Here is a 22668-nt window from a genome sequence, read left to right on the forward strand (position 1 = left end):
ACACCCAAGGCTTTGCATTCCACTTAAACTTTCCAATAATGTCCTTAAGGGTGCATTGAAGTCCTTTGGGATGACATGTATGCATACACCCCAGCTCTTCTTCTTGAAATGAACCTTATTTAGCAAGGAAGAGCATAGCTTCATAAAAGTATGAAATAATTCTACCCTTAAAGGTCTGTATGAAAAAACAATAATAAATCTTCAATTAACTGTCTCCTACTGACTTTGGCCTCCGATTAACTGTCAGACTTTCCTGTTTGCAAATTTCAGGAACACAGTATAGAGGCACTAAATCTTGATTAGTGCATGCAAAAGCATCCTCCACTGTCATTGAAAAGACTTCAGAAGACCTCAGCTTGTACAAAAGATCTCAGCTCTAGCCTCAGATACTTGTCAGCTAAAGTTAAAATTATCCTTCTTTATATTTTCTCTACTAGCTTCAGAAATTATTTCACCCTTACATCATATACTGTCTCTGTAACTTCCTGTAACTTAAAAAGCCATTTATACAAACTTTCCCAAACAGAGAAAAATCTCCATTCACTTTCTTTGGAAGTTTTCTCATCTGCCTCCAATGTCAAGTGATACTCAAAGAAAGTACATATTTGAAAAAAAAAAAAAAAAAAGAAAAGGAGTACACAGAAATTTAGTGATGGGATGGTGAAATAAAACATCCTAAGAGGGAACCTCAATAGCTGGAAACTGCTGGACAAGATCATTAATGGCACAAAATTATTTTGCACAAAATTATTCTTTGAAATCTCTGAGTCTGAGAGAGGAAGTATTAAGCTTCTCACATCCCTCTTGTACCTTAGAAGAAGTAATTAGAATATTATTATTTTTGTGTGCCATTTTGATGGCTTTTGATACTATTGTTATGTTTTCCAACAGTGATTTATGTCCTTTGTGCTCAGACTTCTGCATACAGAGCTATTCTCTGTTAAATTTTGTTTTCCATTGCTAGGAACTGCTTATTGAGACCTGCACACTGACAACAAATTACATGATGGAAGATTTACCAAGCTCTCTGATTTGGAAGTTCCAGTTCATATTCCTAAGCACTAGAAGATGACCTGTTCATCTCTCCATCGATTTGTCCATCCATATTACAGATATACCTAATATTCAAGTTTAAGGAACTCTTTTCGTATAATGTTTTTTTTAAATTCACTTTCCTCTCATTTCAAACTTATTTTATTTTTTACTGGTAGAATTCTTTTCTGCCTCCTGTATTTTTTATGTCCTAGGTTTTTTGAGGGGTATTTTTTGTTATTGTATTTTTCCATAGTACTACCTGTATTATTTATTGCAATATGGCTTTATGGACCCCAAGTGCACTGTAATGATGATGGGGAAAATAACTTACAAGGGTAATAGTCCCAGTTATGACTGCTAAGAAATAGTCAAGAAGGGCTTTTAGGAGCTCCGTCAGCCTGGGACACAGTGGTATAGCTTATCTGAAAGACTGCTGTGTTATGTCTTTTTTATTCGTGGTATTCTGAAACACTTCAAAAATGCATGTTAATTCCCAGTCTAGTGCTTCATGACAAAGCTCTGTCCAGGAAAGGATTACGGTTCAATCCAAAGACCCATGCAAAGACTCCTACAGGCTTCAGTGGGCTTTCAAACTGTCCCCAATGACTCGCCTCAATTTAATGTATAAGGAGGCAGCAGTTCTTAAAATGATGTGAGGAGGAAGTCTCGGCGTGGCTTTTGTCAGGAAGCTTCTTCAAAATTATCTAGGGCTTAATTAATTCTTTGGGCTTAGCCTGAGGTAAGGCACACTGGAAAATCATGGTACACAGACATGGTCTTTACAAGGTTTCTTTTCTTGCTCTGCGTTTGAGGGAACAGTAAAAACCTGCAACTCATGAAAGCCAGTGGCTCATTTCCTCCCTTAGGCTTCATCAAGAGAGCTTTTCAGGTGAGTGAAGAGGAGGGAACAAGCATCTACCATGCCTGTTTGTCCCTTGCTTGCATTCGAGAAACACAGTTATTTCTCCAAACTTGATGAAGATTTGGTTCATCTTTACTTCCAGATATGTTTCAATAAAGAGAGGGCACAGGCTGCCCGTGGGAAGGATTTGTAGCCTTTTCTGTCTGCTTCAGAAGGATCCTGGAAGACTTTTCCCATTCCTGCCTCCAGCAACCTCATTCCCTCAGTGAGGAATCCTCATTTTCCCCAAGAACAGCACTAAAGCACTTACAGCCCCAGTCACTGTCACAAATCAACCACTTTTACCAAATTGCTTATAATTTAAGTAGATAAGAGAGATAAATGGAGTGGCGGGGTCAGAGACCTGCCCCAGGTCACACACCAGGGCCAGACCCATCATCCAGGTTCCTGTGGGCAGGGTTACACATAACCCAGGGAGATGTACTCTCATTGCAAAGGACTAAGAGAAATTGAAGATTCATGCCATGGAAAAACTGCTACTTTGGACTGTTCAGATTAAGAGCACACATTTCCTAGACAAGGGGAATGTTTCACAGTTGTGGGATACAGAAAGAGCTAAATGCAGCTGAAAACTGTGCTTTTTCTGATACCACTGACTGTGCCCAGGAGACAGGGATGGAAAAAGGGGGACAGAACACGCTAACTCAAGAGAAGAGACAGGGTGTACGACTTCACATACACTGCCTTCAGCTGATTGTGGCTTTCAGCACGTGTATACCTCCAAAGCCTCCAAATGCCCCATCAAAAAGTCATTCATACTGAATTTCAAGTGCACCTCCAAGGAATGATTGCTAGATCTTCTCAACAAAACAGTTCCAAAACTTTTTGACATGTTCTGTGCTTTCCACACAAAACACGCATGTATATTTATACCATACCTACATGTGATTTATCCTATGTATGCTATTGGAATGGATATATAATGTCCACATTATCTTTGTAAATAATCCATTTTGCTATCCTCTTCCAAGACAACTGCACCATTTTGTCTTAAACATCTCCTCCAGCTCACTTTCCCTCCTCCTCAGGAGAAAGGTCTGAGGAAGACATCTGCAACTGGATATGGTTTATGACATGGGAAAGTCTGGATGGCCTTCATAAAAATGTAGGGACCAAGCCAAACTACAATATTCCTCACTCAGAAGGATGCTGTGAGACAAAGCTATTATTCAGATGCTGAGCACTTTTAAGGGAAGAGCCTGGAGATGTTACATAATGGTTGTCGTCTGCATTATTTAACATCTTCCAATTAAAAAAAACCCAACAAAACCATTATAAACAGTGGTGTCTTTGATAGCATCAGGAAGAGATGCTGGGGTCAGAGAAGTCAAAGCTCATTTTTCTTTTCATCCCAAAGCTGCTGAAATGAGTGGATTGCTCACCTGGTATAGGTTGATGTGTCCTTACTGAAGGTAATAGGTAAGCTTCTGTTTGGTGTTAATTAGCACAACAAAACTGCAATCAAAGAGGTGAAATCTGAAAACGATTACCATCTTTCTAGTAAATTAACTGGGATGGGATCTTCAGCTGTTGAAAATCATCACAGTCAGGTCTGTTGTGTCATATTTAAGATGCATGGGGCAAGACTCAATGCTGCTTCCCACATCTCCCTTAACCTAAACCTGCTTATAGCAGTTTTCCAGAAGGTTGTAATGCCACACTACTGTGTAGATGCTGCTTGGCAGAGCTCTCCTGGAAGCTGTCTTCCTCAGCTACAGCCTTGTGCTGTATTTCCATCGCTTAACCTATTGCAACCCCACTAACAAAATCCAGTGTGATTCTCTCTCACTTGTAAATGCAAAGGAAGCTGCAGGATCCAGAGGGCTTGGCTCCCCAGTGGATGCAGATCAAGACAATGAAGCCACTTCAGTTTTAACCATGTAAGGAACAGATTGCACAGAGGAGATACCTAATCTCATTCAAAACCTGAGAACAGTCCTGAGCACCCTGATTTTAGTTGGCCCTGTTTTGAGCCAGGGACCAGACCAGGTGATCTCCATAGATCCTTCCAAAAAACTATCTTATGGTTCTGCTCTCTGATTTGGCCAAGAGACTTTCTGGATCTGTCACAGCCAGATGTCTGTTGTGTGTTTGTGTGGCTTTGCCTGATGTTGTGATGGGGAAGATCACAGGTGCAGCCCTTATACGTTTGGGGGCAATTTCAGGCTTGTGGAGATCTCCCTTCTTTTCCTGTTAATCACTGTGGAACCAGCAAAAGGAAGTCCAAACCCAAATTTTTAACTGGCATAAGCTGCTATGGCTTTACTGACTTTAAGAGAGCTTTGCTAGTTTGCAGCGGCTGGAGATATGGCCCTTGTCAACAGGATTTTTTCATAGAGATCTGGTACTTAATGCTAGCCATTTGAAAGCAGAGTGTGTGCACTTTGGGTAGTTTGGTTACAAAGATGAAATATATTGTTTTAATGTACATTTTAAACATGCTGGTCATTTCTTTGCTTTTCTTTAAAAACAAGACAGAAAAAATTAATGGTAAGTGGAAATCCATTTTGCTGTGTAATAGTAATACACTGTACGTTATTATTATTCTGCTATTCCATGAGGAAAGTAAATGTCAATAAAAGGGATTATAAAGCAACATACATTTTCAATTAGGGTCTACAGTGCTGCTCAAAGCAAGCCTTGCCAAATGTCTAGCTGATGGGACATAGCTCACAGCAAGTTCTGGACATGCACTGAGCAGGAGGGGAGAGATGAAGGGACCCCTCTGCTGCCTCGCACCATGCCTGGCCAAGCACGTGCTGAGAGCTCCTCCTGACCCTCCACGCAGGGAGCCAGGGACCAGAGGGGCAGAGCAAGGACCAAGAGGGGTTGTGACTCCTGTGTCTCGTGGTCAGGGGAAAGCAGGGATGGGAAGGAGGGCTGGTGGGCTGAGATGGATCACTTCCTGCGAAGTGAAGAGGCAGACAGGGGCCGTCTGCGTCCTATTAAATCTTCTGGCCCTGGCCAGAGGCTGTGCAATTAGGAGACAACCCTTCTTCAGGCAGGCTGGAGCTATCTGTAAATAAGCCATTGCATGCCCATGCACGCTCATAGTCGTTGTATCTCAACTCTTATAGCTACACAAACACAGTTTACACACACTATGCACACATATTATTAAGCTGTACACCGCAGTGTATATGTATATACACAACACACATATATGTTTGTATACATATGCATACACATTATACAGTTTATATTTATACATGTGTGTGTCTACTTGCTTCTCAATCTGGTCACAGAACCTTTAATTATGTAGAGAGTTAAAGAAATCTGTAAAGATTTTATATATATATACACACACATGATTCCAGGCATAGAACGAACAAAACAGGAAAAGGGAGTTGTGACAGAAGGTGGGACAATAAGGCAGAGAGACCAGTGCTTACAAATAGATGGGCCATTGAAGATGTTGTCTCTAAGAAATTATCTGTTCTCCTAATACACCCACTTTCCAATTAAATAAAAGTAAATCTTACTCTTTTTCCTCTAGGAATGGTGAACCATTCTCATTGCTATTGTCTGGGACAGGATTTGACAGCTTACATCAGGAATGGGCGTGAAGTTGCCCAGATGTGTCTGCTGAAGGAACCATTTTCCTGGTGATGACAGAAGTCTGGCAAGATGCCTGATAAAAATCTGCGGGCGATTTTTTTTTTTCCCCTCTTTCAAAACAAAAAATGGGGAAAAGAGAAACTTGCATGCATCAACCACACATATATGAGAAATCTCCCCTTTTTTTTTTTTTTCCTTTCCAGGTAGAAACACTGAGGTCTTCAGTAAAGACAGGAAATCTTAACACTGCCCTCCCCAGAGCCTCATCTATCAATCAGGTCTTTCCTTTGGCCCTAGAATATTCAATCTCTCTCCCTCTCTTCCTCAATTTGTTGTATCTTGTACAGGAACCCAAGGGCATGTTTAATATGTTTGGTTTTTACACTGACAACATAAAGGTCAACATTTAAGTTAGGTTACGTAATCAGATCAGTCCCCTGTGACTAACGACAGAGCAAAATAATTCCCATTTAATTGTCATCTTCTCCCACCCCCCTCCTTCTGAACGGCAAAGTCGTATTAATTCTTCCTTCCCTCTGCCTTGGAATTACTTCAGGGCTCATCTCAGGTTTATATTAAGCTGGGATCAAATTTTCAAAAACACTTAAGTAAGATTTCCATCATAAAAGACTGAGGCATTTGGGAAGGAAGAAGACCCTTTTTTTGTTTGTTTTTTAAATGCTGTTGCAAGGCAAAAAAAAAGATGCTGTGGGATTCTCAGCAGGAGTTAGACCTACTGGCCTAGTTCGCATTATCATGCAACAAATATTCCTTGTGAGTATTGACTTTCCATAGTGAAATCCGTGGGGGCCTGGAGGGCCAAAAAGTGACTAAGCTCCCCAGTGTTGTAAGAAAGAGATAGGAATAAATGTAATCTCAGAGTCTAGCTTCATATTCAATTAGAAACATTTCTGATTTTAGAAATGTCAAACTGAATTACTGCCATGCATAGTTATAGACTGGAAAGTGACAGGTTGAATATTAACCTGGAGAAGAAGGACCTGGGGGTAACAGTGAGTCCCAAGTTGAACACAAAGTAGGAATAAATCTGAGTGCGACCAGTTCACTCCCACTGTAAATAAGGCAAACCACACAATAATGTGGCACATTAGAAAGTGCATGCCCAGTCTACCAAAAGAAGCAATTATTCTGTACACAGTGCTGTCGAGGCTGCATCTGTGGTACTGCGCTCAGTTTTGTGTACAGAGTTCAGGATGGATTTGGAAGAGTGCATTTCAGGGCTCCCTGTATGCATATGTCCTATGAAAAGACCTCAATGGAGCTAGGCTTGCCTGTTGGGTGGAGACTACAGCTATTTCAGTGGCAGCTAGAAAAAAAAATGATAAATCAGAACTCTTCTTAATCATGCTACATGATACAAGGGGCAATGGCTTTGGTTTGAGAGGTTTCGTCTGGACGTTAAGAAAAAAATCATTTCAGTGTAGTGTAGCACTGGAGCAGGCTATCCAGAGAAGCTCTGGCGTGCACATCCTTGGAGGTTTGCAAGCCATGGCTAGGCAAAGCCATGGCTGACTTGATCTGTGGTTGGCTGTAGTCCTGCCCCAGCTGGGAGTTTGGACTGGGAGGCCTCCGGTTGTCTCTTCCAAACAGCTTTTCCATGATTCTTTGATTCTAATAGCATCAGATTTCTCAGAAATTGCCCTCCCCAAAAGCACACTTTTAACCTCCCTAAGGGCCTACTGAAACTTGAATGTGGTAGAAGAAACAGAATGGCTTGTTTCTTTCTCTTAACTTATACCATGGCCTACCATGGTTTAGTTTTCACTGTGTAACTGGAGCTTTGGCTTTCACCATGTGTAGTTAGACAAAATCCCACCACCCATGCCTGGCTGCTGGGGTGCATTAGCAGAGAGAAGGCATATGAGGTGGTCTCAATGCTAATCAATGTCTCTGGGAGTTTCTGGCCACCTTTGACTACCCAATTGCAAGGGTCAGCCACTCACTTATAGCTGAGTTAGCTGGGGAAAATTTTGGATGGAGTCCTGTGAGAGACTAGAGCATGTACCCCTGGCTCCATACCAAAATATTTTAATTGCTGTGCCAGCCAAAACTCTGTATGTAAGCATGTTATGCCTCTAAAGAAGGATGGAGATCAGAAGTTGAATAAAGTTTCCTTTATTCAAACAGAAAAAACCCACACAGAATACCCTCAAAACAGCTGAATATTTTATCTTCAGATACCAGTTCCTTAAAACTAGCTTTGACAGCTGAGCAGTTACTCCTAAGCTGAGCTCTTCATGGTGAAAGAACATCTTGATTCAACAAGGAACTTAACCAAAATAATTATCTGGATCCTATGATCCCTAAGTTTGCTGATGTCACTAAAGTCAGGATTTCATTCTTACGCTTAAGTGCCTAGTGCCATTTGAATACTCTATAGCATGTCTGTACGGGGTGGGTAGACAAGACATGAGGTCCTGTGGTCCTGTGCCCTTCTGGAGCTGGCATCCAAAATGGCACTAAATACTTATCTTTGAGCAACTGAACCGAGCTTCCAGTACATAGGTAGACACCCACATGTAGACTTCTGCATCTGGAGCTGAATCACACCTACTACAGCTTTCTAAGATAGGACCAAGAGCTCAAAAATCAAGGTAATTCATAAATAGCTGCTTTTGTTATTTTCAGTCCAGATTATTGTCCCTGGTTGGAAACTGTTTTCTGAGAGAAGTCAAGATAGGGGACTATTACAGTTAAAAGCAATGACCTACCTTTGTATTCATGAAGTATAAAACCACGGCAAAATGTCAGAAGGTAACCTTGGAGTTTTACCCCAAATTTTTGCATTAAGTCCTTGTCTTGGGGTTAAGGTGTTGCATAGTTTTAGGAAAGACATCCAATAGCAAGGGAAATATTGCTGTTGACTGTAGGAATGTATCATGTGGCATCATGTCCTGAGTGGATATCTGAAAGAAATGAACTCTCTGCTTTCCTTATTTTTTATACACTTCCCCTGAAATAGTTTATTGCAGTCCCCTGTTGGAAGAAGGGCAGTGGACTATAAAGGATAATTATTCCCATCCTTATGTTCTTAGGCACTTTGACTAATTGGGAAGGAATTAGGAAGGAAGCCACATGGCCCAGTGAATAGAAGAAGGGACTGGAAAGCTCAAGAACTAGGATTTATGCCTCAATCTGCCCTAGGTGGTACAAACTAAGTCACTTCCATGAAGTACCCAAATCTCATCATCTTTAACATCTAGAGAGTAGTAGGAACATTCCCTTAGTTAAGGGAATCAAGTATGTAAAGAGATGCAGGTCTGAAATTCAGCACACTGCAGCTAATGGCATCTTTATGTAAAAGTCTGCAAGCAGCTGTTTAGGCTGTATAATATTGGAATTTTATTCATGTATATAAAGCATATAACAGAAGTTACCGCATGTTGTTAACTGCTTCTTAGATTAAATTTAAATGAGAAGATGTGAGAGCTGTTGAGGAGTAAAAGTCTCTGCGGACAGGGTGTGTCCCCTTCAGCTGTGAGACATATAACACTAGATTTCATCCATTATTCCCTACTACAGGGCATGCTGCTTTATCATAAATGGTGGGGAGAGAAACATTTGTTGACTAGCTATAAATTGAACAAAAAGAGGTGCATTCAGCAGCCTGTTACTGTAATGCTGTAATAGGACTGGAGGATACAGAGAAGGATTAAGCATTCTGAGAGAGAAACATAAAACAATATGAAACACATAGAATAACAATGCAAAAAAAAGAGGGAAGGGGGGGGGAAGAAACGACCTTTCAGACCATGCACAGAATAATTCAAAGCAAATGTGAAGCTGTTCTCTTCAGCAAGACAACCGCAGTAGGTCACGAGTGCTTACGCTTTTTTTGTTGTTGTTTCTTTTTAATACACAACATTAAGTTAGTGGTCCTGGACAGTATTAGTTGGAAATATCTCTTGAATGACTGTGCTTGCCAACTGCCTGTTTTGTATTTATTTTGTAATTATTCTGATTATTTGATATATGCTTTCTGTGGTTTTTCCCCCCCTACTAGGAAAATAGAAGCATCAGATCCCCATACGTTTCTCATATTTGCAATCAAATGCATTCATGGAAAATATGGTTTGCTGAATCGCTGTGGGCAGGACTCATACATACTTTTCTAATGCCGGATGTTTGGAGAAAAGTTTTAAGTATACACTCAAGCCTCCACATTTTTTGATTTTTTGTGAATAAACCATACCCTGGCTACAGAGACACCTGACCGGCCCTAAGCAGGCCAGCTTAGCTTTGGCAAGGCCTTTTAATGCAGAATATAACTTTACACACTCTGTAACCCACTGCAAATTGGCATTTAATCACAGAAAGAAGCGATTCTGTCTCCCCCCACCAACGGCTGCTCCTGTTCCCTACTGCCAGCCCAAACATTTATGTATCTGCGAGGTGGAATAAGAGAAGAGGCTGAAACTAACCCTGAAAAAAAAATAGTGTTGACCCAGACTGGCTCCCTGATCTGGCCCAGGGTACTGCCACACAAGTACTTGCACTGGATTTGGCTCACAAATTTAAAAGATGCAGGAAACTATGGACACGACTGCTCTGGGCATACACTGCCTTCCATGATGCTTTTCCTGAACTGACAGACCCTCCCAGGACCATAAGGACATCAGTGCCAGGACACCAGATCTGACTCTGGACCACTTCATTTATGTCCAGATTGCTTGGATGTTATCCACGATATCCAAACCCAAAATTACTTCTGATATTGCAGAGTTGGCTGCAGCTTCATGGCAGCTTTAGTACAAGACGTACACACAGAGCATTGTAAATTTGGGTTCTCCCCAGTTAGGCTCGAAGACAACCACTCTCAAAAGGAGCATTCTTATTTATGTTCTCCTTGTTTTCTTATTTTTTCAAATTTATTTTTTAGTAACAGTACTGACACTGAAATTTCTGCTTTTCCTTAGTCTTTCTTGCTTGTGTATGAAGGAGCAGGAGAATGAAACCTGTGCACTTCTCAGTCTTCCTTGCTCTTTGACTATCATTTTATATATGGCTGCAAACTGCTTATGGTAAACCCAGAACTGCTTCTGGTATTTTGCTAGGGACCATGATCTGTTTAGATCTGCATCTCTTCCTCTGTTTAATTTTCTGTCTCTTAGCCATCTTCAAGGTTCACAGCACCAAACTGCATTGCTCGATCTTAAGATATTCAAGGAGAGGGTATTACCTAGTGAGAAGGAAGACCATAATGAGAATACTGGAGGCAAACTGATCAGTTCATGACATGCAGCGTCAATTCAGGCTCTGAGGTATTTCATTTCAATTTGCTTGTGCTCAAGGCTAGCAAAAGGTCTTTATTCTTACTGGGACAATATAGAAACTGGTTTAAATTGCACCAGTAAAAGCCTACTATCTCCTTGCTACCCAGTGGCAGGAGGAGAGAATGCATTCTGTATCACGCTATATCAAATCTAGCCCACAGTCAAGCATGTAAGGAATTTAATTATTTCACTTTGAATTCAGTTGCTTCAGAAAATACAATACAGAAAGCTTACAAAGCATGGTAACATCATGCAAAGACTGGAATATAAATAGATCCCAGCTAATAGGCATAAAGAAGGAAAACACAGAAGCAGAAGGAGAAAGAAGACAAACCAAGTGAATCCAAACATAGCTCAGACATTTTCTCTTTCTATTATGTCTTTCTTCCCCCCCCCTTTCTTTGCAGAACTGTTTGTTGCCTCACTGGGTATTACCAATGGCATGCAGCCTACTGAGCAAGTAGTTTTTGGAATTCACTTCAAAGCAAATAGAGCACTACATAGGAAAAAAAAAAAAAAGGATGATCAGATACGGTGCCCCCAGCTAGAGCTCAAGTCCACAGAATCAGATCAGAGGCTTTTCCAGCTGAAAACTCCCTTTCTCGCCTTTCCTGAATCCTTCCTACCTTTCTCATTCCCTGTGTTTCCATATCTTGCAGGTTATTTCGGTACCTCCCATGCTACCTCACAGCTCAGGGCAGGGTTACACAGCACCATCCCTTCCCCTGCTGTCCCTCTCCTCCTCCCTCCACTTCAGACCATTGCAGTTTCCTTTGAATTGTTGTGTGAAAACCAACAAAAACAGAGTGCTTTGATTCTCTCCCAGCCGTGACTATGATGTTTCCAAAATGAAAGGAACAACAAGAAAAGGGGATGAAACCAGGAGACAAGAGGAGTTTTAATTCTTACAGCTTGCTTTTTTTTTTTTCCCCTCTTTCGGAAAGGAGAATTGAGTGGAAAAGAGAGGAAGAAACCTAATGAAAAGACAGTGACAATAAATATCTAAATGTTCATAGTAGATCATCCATACCCAAGCTTCCCTGGAGCATATAGAAACACATGCACGCAATCTCGCTGCCTTCTCTAGCAAAAACCCAGCGAGAATATGAATCCATGTGTTGTAGCTCTTGCTCAGGCAGAAAGGGGAAAGTTTATTTACGTTTTGCCACATAAAATTTTATCTGTCCCTTGCTTGTGTTTTCTGCCTGGCAAAAGGTCCTAGGATTTTGAACCTCTTTGAAGGAGGTAGGTCCCCAGCCAGGATACAACCACAGGACAAATAACGATTCTTTCTAAGAAGGATCCTCAGAGAGAGGTTAACAAAACATGCTGGGCACCAGAAAGAGTGGATAGTTTTAAAAATAAGTAAAACATACAGCAGGGGTATGAAAAATTTTAGCTAAGAGATCCATAAAAAATGGGGGGGGGGGGAATCATACCTACATCTACACACATGCATGTGTGTGTATGTGCAAGAAATAAGAAGATGGCACTGATACCACTTCTCCAGCTGTCAGGAAAGCTCACTGGCAGAACCAAGGCTAGAAGCTCGGTCACTTTATTTCCCAGCTAGCAGTCAATGCATTAGAAAACTGCAGCTAACAGCTGATTTTTGCATAATCATTGCGAGAATGGACAAACTTGAAGCAAATTTGAAGTGAGACATTCAAGCTTTTAATTTTTTTTTTTCCTAGATATTTGTAATTTTTTTAAGGTATTGAGCCAAAATTCTGGCTCAAACAGGCTGTTTAAAAAGTCATCCCTGTGGGTTTTTCCCACTATTTATAAATTCTATACAAACCCAGAGATGTCAAACTTATTTAAGTGAGAACACCTTACAGTTTCTGTATGACTTTTTCCTCTTTTTTATTACTCATGACTGCTTCTCCTTCTCCTTCTTCTTTGCTTGTACATATGTATACAATGGTTATATCAGTTTGATGTACATTCTTGATGACTCCATTTTCAAGAGCAGTCTTCCACTCTTCTCTGCTATTGCAGGGAACTTTCTAACTGCTCATGAGGAATAAAAAAAATAAGGTTTTCAAACTTTGCCAAAGCAAATGTTTAGAAGGACAAAGGATTTTTTAAACTGTCCTTATCTGAATACAAAGCTTCATTTTTTAGTTGCTGGCCGATTCACCACCTTGGAAAGTCCTGGTGGACTTTCCACCATGGTGTGAGCAGGGATGGGGTTACCATGTCACCTTTTATATCCTTGTTGGGGACCAATTCTGTGCCTCAGGGACTATTTTAGGTCTCAGCAGGCCATTAGCAATTTTGCATCTCTGGAAAATATCCTCCATTCTTTCAGTCTTCACTTGTTGTCCACAGAGTTGGGAATGGCAAAGAGGAACCTGTGATTTTGGCCCTTTCTCTTCCATGGTTTCAGCAAGCAGCAAGTGAATTGATCTTGAGTATTAGAAAACATGAATGCATTTATCATCATCTTGTATACTTCCCGGTGCAATGTAATAGCATCCACAAACAAAACCTCCCGGCTGACTTAAAACAAGGATCCCAGAGCCAGGACACCTGATTGAGTGTACCTGGGCTGGTGGGAGCCTGGAAAACCAAGCTGGAAATTTCATGGGAACAAAATCTCATTGAATGTCAAGTAGTATCTCTTCTCTGTTAAGAAGGGATATAAGACAGGACTATTCTGCACCAATGTCAGCATTTATTTCTGTATTTAGTCTCACTCCAAGCAAGAAATAGTCAGAATATTTCACCAAAATCCAATATCCTCACCAAATTTAAAATGACTAAATAAAACATTTTTTTTCTTGGTCAGAAATAAGGTTGCTGGCGATCTGCAATTTTTTTTTCCCCAAGCAGTTTTTTTCTGGCTTTAATCAAGCCAGGAAGATATATACATCCATATATACAGTCATGCAGTAATGCACTCAAAGAGAACTCAGTGGAAGCTGCTGGTAATTGAAAATAGTCAAAAAGTTTTACTACAACTGCTGAAAAAGCATCATGAATCAGCATGATCTGAAAGGAATAGTGATTTCTACTCTTCTTTCTCTTCCAGTCAAGAAAACTGAATAAAAAATGTTGCAAAATAAGAAAACATCACTTAACAGGTAAAATCATTGTGAACATTCATGTGAGTGCCTTCCTCACTCTAGGCACCCCTCTAACATGCATGTCTATAAAATTAAGATCCTAATCTCCTTTTCTAGTCAATGATGAGTTATAAGCTCCTGAGCAGGATTCAGACACTCATCTAATTTGCCATCATTTTCTACTACACCATCTGGATGAATCTGACCCTTTCTTTATAGCAAGAAACTAGGGAGAGTAGTTACCTAATTAAATGCTTGCAGCTTAGTACTATTAATTATTCTGTCACTGCTTGCCCACCTAGGTTTCACAATTTTCAGCAGCATTTTTTTAAACGTTTGAATTTTTGAAACTTTCTTGGTTTGCTTTTTTACTGTTACTATGTTTTGAAGTTTTATTTTGATTTAGATAGGGTCACTGTAAATGGGGGGGGCGGGGGGGCTATAAAAGGACACCTCCTCTATGCTTTGTCCTAAGCTATCTTGGAGATGCTGACTTTGCAACCACTTTTCAATCCCCTCTGCTATTTCCGCTGCATTCAATTCTTAATTGACCAAAGTGTGTGGTAAAATGGTTGCAAAGTTATTTTTTTGTGTAACGAAGTTAGGTTTAAAGAAAATCCCATTGCCTGTCTGGGTGAATCTCCTGGTTCTTCATTTCTTGCTTTGTAGCTCAGGGCATAGCTTCTCTTGTCCACCAAGCACAGTGGACCTTCAGTTGTATTGAGCTAACAGAAGTAGCCATGGGTATGTAATTCCTCAACCTGAGAGTCTACAGCCTTCTCTTGTGGCTTGCAACTAGTGCCTGCCCAATGGTGCTGCCTCATACGCTTCCTAGAATGAATTTTCCAAATTAAGTGTGGTCAGTCTGCTCACAGACATAGGCATCCTGCTTTGGCCTGAAGCATTCCCTGCAAAAAATGGCCATTGATTTGGCAAGCTCCTTCTCCAACCTCTGAAACAGTTTATCATGGCAAGGCAATGTGCTGTGCTGAGGGTGTTTCTATTTAAAAACGTTCTGAGCTAAAAGGAGGCGAGGGAAACCAGAAGGAGAAGGGGGGGCAGAGGAGGGAGAAGAAAAAAAAAAAAAAAAAAGGAAGGAGGGCTGGTGAGTAGATGTTGTAGCCTGTTTCCATGACACATGAAGTGTGTGGCATGTGATATAAATACCATGACCTGGTACCACACTGACAATTGCACTTCTGGAGCAGTGGAAATAGTAGCTCAAATCAACATTGTAAGTGGAGATTAGGGGACTGTGACAATTTCCCTTGGCTAACTCCTTACCCTGAGCTTTTCAGCAGACCTGCTGGGTTTTAAATATACGTTATGGTTCCCATGACCTGCAGATAACCCAAAAAGAGGTGTCAGCATGTCAGGGCATGCACAAATATGGGAGTATTTGATTTTCTAAGCAAGTACACCAAAGAGCTCTGTGGGGTAGCTCAGGGAACCACTCTGCCGTCCTAACTCCTTGTGCTCCCTAAAACAGAGGGAGGGCACTGAAAAGTGAACCAAGGCTTATGGGCTCTTCTTGGAGACAGAGAGGGATTATAAGAATACCATGAAAAATATATTAATTACCCACAACAGAAGAGACGTGCATATTGCTTATGGTTTCACTTGCCATGTAACAGATCAGAAAGCCCTTAAACTGTCCCAAATGAGCAGTTTAAACTTTGCTGCTATCGCTTGAGAGTTGTGAGCTGAGGACTTGCTCTGCAGATGGGCTGAAAACTGCTTCTGTTTTACCCACATGTTGAGAAGCTGATGGTCCGTCAGGATTTGAGTATCTGCACATGCTGCTGGTATTTCACTCTTTTGTGGACCACAGTCCACAGCAACTGAAATGTTGTGCCCCTGCTAACCCAGGAGGAAGTTCATTTCAGATTAGACCTTTGATTTAAAGTCCAAAAGAGGTTAAAAGTTTGTGTGTTCCAACCTTTTCTGCTGAGTGGGGATGGTGACAGAGCTACAGATGTGGCAAGTGGGTCTATTGTTTATGACACTTGTGAAATTTTATGTTTCTACTGGGGATGTGGTTTCCATTTTGTAAATGGAACCTACAGCCTAAAAATAAGTCAGAATTGGATTTCGTAATTTTTCCATAGAAATCTAGACTTCATTCTCTCTAGATCAAACTCCTTCAATAGCTTTACGCAATGAAGACCTCTTCAGATGAACTGGACAACCTGGGTCCCCTTTATGTTGAATTAAAAGAAATGGGAGCACTTTTGAGGAACTGGTTTCATCTGACCAGTTTAATTTACTTTAGGATGAGACGAATTACGCTGAAGACTCAGCTGACTACAGCAGGTATATCTGCACTGACTACAGGAAGGAATACGGGTGACTGGTCCAAGTGGAGACATCTACAATGAATCCTACTCTTTGTCTTGATACATAAAGGATTTAGACACATGGTGTGAGACATTCTTCACTGATAATTGTAGAAATGGGTCTCAGATCCCTGTTCAGGCACGTGTATGGGTCTCTGTTACTCTGGGTGTCTGAGCTTATGTTATAATTAATGGGTATTTTGATTCAGCTGCTTAGCATAGGAGCTGGTTCCCTTTCTGGCAGGGTAGGGTATCCCACTTGGTCTCCAGCTGCTCCTTCAGAAGGGACATGCATCTTCTGTAGCTCCTATGTCACATCCTGTTGTGTAACTGTATAAATGTCCCAGAAATCACAAGAGAACAACTCACTCACCCAAGTGTAGGTATCAGCTTTAGGGTGAGATGAATCCTCTGATCATACTGAGTCGTGTCAGGATTCATTTGCACAAAACCAGGTACCAGGTGCCATCAGAGGTACTGTAGGGAAATCCCAGACATCCACACAGGTCTGGCACACTTGATATGGGATCTAGGGGAGACCTGTATTTTGTCATCTCAAATAGCACTAGCTGTGTTCAGGTGTGGGACTGCTACCTACAAGCTCTAAGTCTAGACATCCAATGCAGAAGTAGAAACCTCCTACACCTTGACATCTAAATTAAGCTGTCTTAATCTGCAGTCTGAATCCAGACACATAACATTAGGCAAGAGGAGTTCCATGACATTTCATGCCCAGACAACAAAACAAAAGTGGGATTCAGATGCCCAGAAAAATAATCTAGTAACCTTTGAGTTCTCCCAGTGTATTGAAGACATCTGAAAAGAAATGACAGACATAACACGAGACCAAGCAAGCAGTGCAGCTCTGGAATGTCAGGTGAAACATAGGTGAGATACCTAGGTTGCCTCAAAAGCTAATGACTAACCACCAGAGTCACCTCACAGGCACGTACAAATTTGCTAGATCTGGTATTTCACTCTGTGTTGGCTTTTTTCTGATGAGCATCATGAAGTCGAAGGCATTAAAATTCAGGGAGTTTCCTCAGGAAATGGCATATAGGATGGAGAGAGCTTATAGGTAAAAAGATTCATGAAAATTAATCTTTTCAAGGCACAGCTGGACCTAACTCCCATTGACTGCAGTGAAAAAGGAAGGGCTGTGTATATCTCAAGACTAACACCTAAAAGGAAGGAATTTTGCTTGCACTTCCCAAGTGTCTTGCCTGGAGCTGGGATTGGCCATGCTCAAGCAATGTGCTTAATGTTTTGGCATAAAATCTCCTCCACCTGCATTTGCTTTAAACTCTGCTTCATTCTGCCTTATTACCAGCTTAATAAAAATAATATTAATGTCTTCATTTCATTCTGCAAGGTTTGGGATTATTAGACTGGCAGCCAACCAAGGTCTTTGCTGTAAATTACAATGCAAAGGTTATGTGCAAATGATATCTTACTCCTTGAGTTACAAGTAAAAGGAGTTTTCATAGGCATACAAGGGAAATAACTGTGCTTTTTAAATAAAAGAGGTTAACTAAAGTGCTACCTTTTGGTGAACCAGAACTGCACAGAAGAACAAAGCTTTTTTGATTATTTTGTTTTGTTTTTTCCTCTGGTTAGGAGTTGTAAAATATTCCGCTATCACAACATACATGCCAGTGTGAGTCCAGTGGTTGTGGTAACTCTTGTGGGTTTTTTGGTACAGGGTCCCATATTTAGTGTTTTATTTCCTGAACTCTCAGCTACAAGAGTTATGTGATTGTGTGAGACTCTCAGACTGTTATTTTTTTCAAAGATTGCATTTCTTCCTTGCAGGAGTAAAGAAACACTTGAAAATGTGATTTCCTAAAAGCTCTAAAATCGAAAGTCGAATAAAAGGGATGTTATTGTTACTAGTGATTTTATGATTTTTCTATCGATCTTTAGTTTTTTGAGCATCTGACTCATTTTTGAAAGCAGGGGACTGCAAAACAAGGTCAATGTTGTGCCCAGACCCTGCATCAACCACACCACCTTCCTGATTTCAGCCGAGCAAATGCTTTTGGATCAGGTCCCCATTTCTCCAAAAAACTTTACTAGCAACTTGTCATATCAAGCCATTCTGCATATTTTTGCTGTCAGTGTTCTGTCTGGTGAGGTTTCTGACCTCTGAATTTCACGCTTTCATTTCCAGTACTAATGACCCTGACATGAACAACTGGATTTTTAGTCTAATAATAACTGGGTTAGTGACACTCAAATTATCAAGAAAAATTGTTCCGTTTCCATTGACTCTTGCACTCAGTTTAAGAACATGGGACTCAGCTTTTGGTGCTATGATCAATGAACTCTCTCCATACATACTGTGAGTGCCTTACAGATCTACGTGCTGACATATCAAGCAGTTGAGTTATATATTCTGCTTTAAAAGCATAAGCTCAAGCTGCAGTACTGTTTGCTTTTAGCTTTGGAAATTACTGGGTCTGTCAAAAAGGTTGCTTTGCGTTAGAGTCCTGTCATTTTAGATCACTTGCTGAAAAGTATTGAGCCTTGATTCTTCAGAAAGGCTCGAGTTCTGCCCATGGTTTGTTTAAATTACTGGGGACTTGTGTTACTGATTTCAATGAGGGCAAAACTGGGGCACTGAAAACTAAATCTATTAATCTCCCCGCATTCATCTCCTCAAGAAAGTTATAGTAGGAGACTAAAGAGGCCATAAAAGCTTTTGGAAGAACCTCAAGCATAAATCTATTGAAGTGTCAAAGCTGCAATTCACTGAATGAGAAACAGAGCAGCCCCCTTCATTTGCAGAAGGTGGCTGTCTGAAGAAGCCCTCTGAAGTGGTTGGCTTCCTCTCCGGAGTTGATTAGTGCCTTTTCTAACTTCTGTTTGCACTGAACATAATGTGCGTTCCTCGGCCGCCGCTCTCTCATTACCAATTTGGAGTTAAGGAAAATGAAAAAAAAGCAAAAGCAAGAGAAAAAAAAATCCCTTTGATTCAATTTCCTTTTATTAAGACTTCCTTAAATATTATCATTAGTTGTTGTTTATTTTACTAGGATTGGAAGGGGCAATTGTGGTCACACAGCCGACTGCTGGCGTAACTTAGACCAGAGAATCCCTGCCTGTGATTACTGGATCCTGCTCAAACGCCTGCAATCCAGACTGAAGCAAATCTTTTATAGTTTCTGACTCTGTTGATCCTCCCAGAAAGCTCTGATCTTAGCTGATTACAGCTGCTGGCCTCAATTGTGCTATCACTTGGGATCACTGGGAATACATTTGCAAACAAACCAGTTGTTTGCAATTTTTGCAGTGCTTTCTACTCAAGATTGAATTCTATCTGCTACTTCCCAAAATCACCCAAGTCCTCACCTGAGTAAGCCCTCTGTTTACAGCACAAGAGCTGGGGCTGAGAGAGTATGTACAACTGAGACTGTCTTAGAAATATCCTCAGACCAGGGACTAGATGGACATGCTTGAGCTGCCCTAACTTCCTTAATGTGAAGTTACCTTGACTGTACCAAGTGACGGCATTTCCCACATCAGCTGTCTGGAATCAAGGATGACTACTCCATTTTCTTCTTTCTTGTGAAACTTAAGTGCCACCGAAGTCTTACTCCAGAGATAATAATGTGCCCAAAGTAGCAGGTTACCTAAATGAAGTTAGGAAAGGCATTTCCCAACTGTGGCCAATCTTATCCAATTGAAAATTATGTATAATTTTTGTTTAGTATCTACCATTCACTGAAATTTTCATACAGATAACAAAAATAATAAAAAATATATAAAAATAACAAAAGCAACAGTTCTAAAATTCTGTACTTAGTCTAGCTAACAGCCATTCATTATATATCTCCTTAATCCACTGGCAGTTTATTAACATTTTCTATAAAATGGGATACAGAAATAAATCCTTCAGTCTGTTCGTGCAAATTAGTGCTCATACTTACCCAGGTTGTTCTTGGTCTCCGTGTATACATCTGAAAGAAATAAAAGCACATGCAAATTAGCATATATAAATGAGCATATTTTTGCAATTATATATACTACAGAATAATAATAAGCATTTAACTTCCATTCTCCTTGGTCCCAATTCCACCCACGATTTTCTCCATTTATGTTAATTTGGGTTGGAGAGTTTGAAAAAGTTCGGTGAGTTCAACATGATGCTGGGAAAGATGCTTCTCCTGGTGTTGAAAGCAGGGGTCTCGAGTTTAAGGATACATAGCATTGCAGGTAAAACTGCCTGTCAAGTTCAGTACACTGGGGCTGAACTACAGCCTCTGGAGCAATCTCACAAAGCAGGATAGCTAGAAGCAAAGGGAGGGATTTAGCTACAAAGTCACAGACCTAAATGCAAGCTTCTAACAGAGGAGTATGTGCATGAACTTCATGTCTGAGTTCCCACTTTAGTCTGCAAGGATTTAGGCTAGGATGCAGCTACTGTGTTAAGCACCATTGGGTACATCTTGGCTCGTGAAGTATCTCAGATCGTAGACTCATCTGTGTTGGAGACCACCTTGGGAGGGTGTCTAGCCCAAACTCCTGCTCAGAGCAGGGTCAACACCAAACTCAGAGCCAGTTGTTCAGGGCTTTGTCCAATCAGGTCTTCAAAACCTCTGAGGATGGAGATTTCAACACCCCTATAGGCAACTTATTTCAGTGCTTAATTATCCTTGTACTGTGGTTGGCTTTTTTTCCCCCTTAGAGTGAGACATAACCTTCATTGTTTCAATGTATAACCATTGTCTCCATTTCTTCTGCTGTGTGCCTCAGTAAGTAGCCTGGCGTCATCTCCTCAGCAACCTCCCCTTAGGAATAAGAATGCAATGAAGTTTTGTAACTGTGTGAACGTGCTGAACATTTTCTTGATCCAGAGATGTCGTCTTCCCATCTTCACCTCCATGGGTGATGAGTCCCTTCCACCCACTGGTCCATACAAAGACATGGGTGGAAAGATTCAGGCTCAGCCCATGGTCTGATGGACACCTCAGGGAGGGTTTAGGAGGACATTTGTGTTGGCACATTCAGGACACCAACCGGACAGAGTCACTCTGGGTTGACTGTCCTCCGGATTACATGTGATGGCACTCCTGAGGTCTGTTTTCTGTACATATGCATAAACAGTCTAGCACAGCAACAGGGGTGATCTTCAGACTTCTTGGAGGGCCCTGCAGGGGTTAGTCTGCGTGGTGGATCAAAGAATGTGACCTTAAGAAGGCCCTTGGGAGTGCTGTACAGGCAGCCCTATATATTGTAGATGCAGCCTCTGAGCCCGAGATATATCTGGGCTGACAGCCAGCACGCAGGTCAAGAGGCTTGGTGTGCTTAAAGCCACTCAGACGCTTACATTTCAGCTAGGAGTGAAGACATAGTCAATCTGCCATTTTTGCTGAAACATTTTCTTGTCTTTACCTCATAAATCTAGCCAGCAGACCTTGGCTCTCTGGAGCTCTGAATATTTGCAATAGTGAACCCTGAAAGCATTCAACACTTTTGCCTAAGGGCTGTCCTGGTTTTGGCTGGGATAGAGTTAATTTTCTTCTTAGTAGCTGGTATGGGGCTATGTTTTAGACTTAGTGTGAGAACAATGTTGATAACACGCTGATGTTTTAGTTGTTGCTAAGTAGCGCTTATCCTAAGTTAAGACTTTTCAGTTTCCTGTGCTCTGCCAGCAAGCAGGTGTGCAAGAAGCTGGGAGGAAGCATAACCAGGAGAGCTGACCCGAACTAGCCAAAGGGCTATTCCATACCATGGAACGTCATGCCCAGTATATAAACAGGGGGGAGCTGGCCGGGAGGGGAGGATCACGGCTCGGGCATCGGTCACCAGGTGGTGAGGAATTGCATTGTGCATCACTTGTCTTTTCTTGGGTCTAATTTCTCTCTTTTTGTTATATTCCTTTTCATTACTATTATTATTATTATTATTATTATTATTAGACATCAGTGTGTTCTCAACATTATTCTCACACTAAATCCAAACCACACTGTACCAGGTACTAGGAAGAAAATTAACTCTATCCCAGCCAAAACCAGGACAGGGCTTACAGCACCATGTAGCTGTCTGAAGCAATGGTCAACCATGGGGATGGAAAGAGAACGGGCTATGAAAACGACTGTGTGTAATGTATTTGTTTAATGCTACAGGTTTTCTCTGTATCACACAGAGAGAAGATGCCAAGGAATAGCATTGGTTCATTGAGACACCAGTTTTTCCAGCTGAAAGCTAGTCAACCTGAAGAACTGATGCCATGCATGAAGGCAGGTCTGTCAACACACACGGCAGACGGTTGGGCTTCACAGGGGGTGGTGGTGGGAGGTGGGAAGGGAACAGGGGCCTCAAATGCAATCATGGGAGGAAGCAAAGAGTAAATAAACGTCTGGGCATGTATTACAGCAGCCAGCATCAGTGGTCAAGGGCACAGGAGAAACAGCTGTGGGAGATCGGCAAGAAGGCAATGGCCTCACAAC

This window comes from Gymnogyps californianus, chromosome 2, assembly GCF_018139145.2.
Source record: "Gymnogyps californianus isolate 813 chromosome 2, ASM1813914v2, whole genome shotgun sequence".
NCBI classification, from domain to species: Eukaryota; Metazoa; Chordata; class Aves; order Accipitriformes; family Cathartidae; genus Gymnogyps; species Gymnogyps californianus.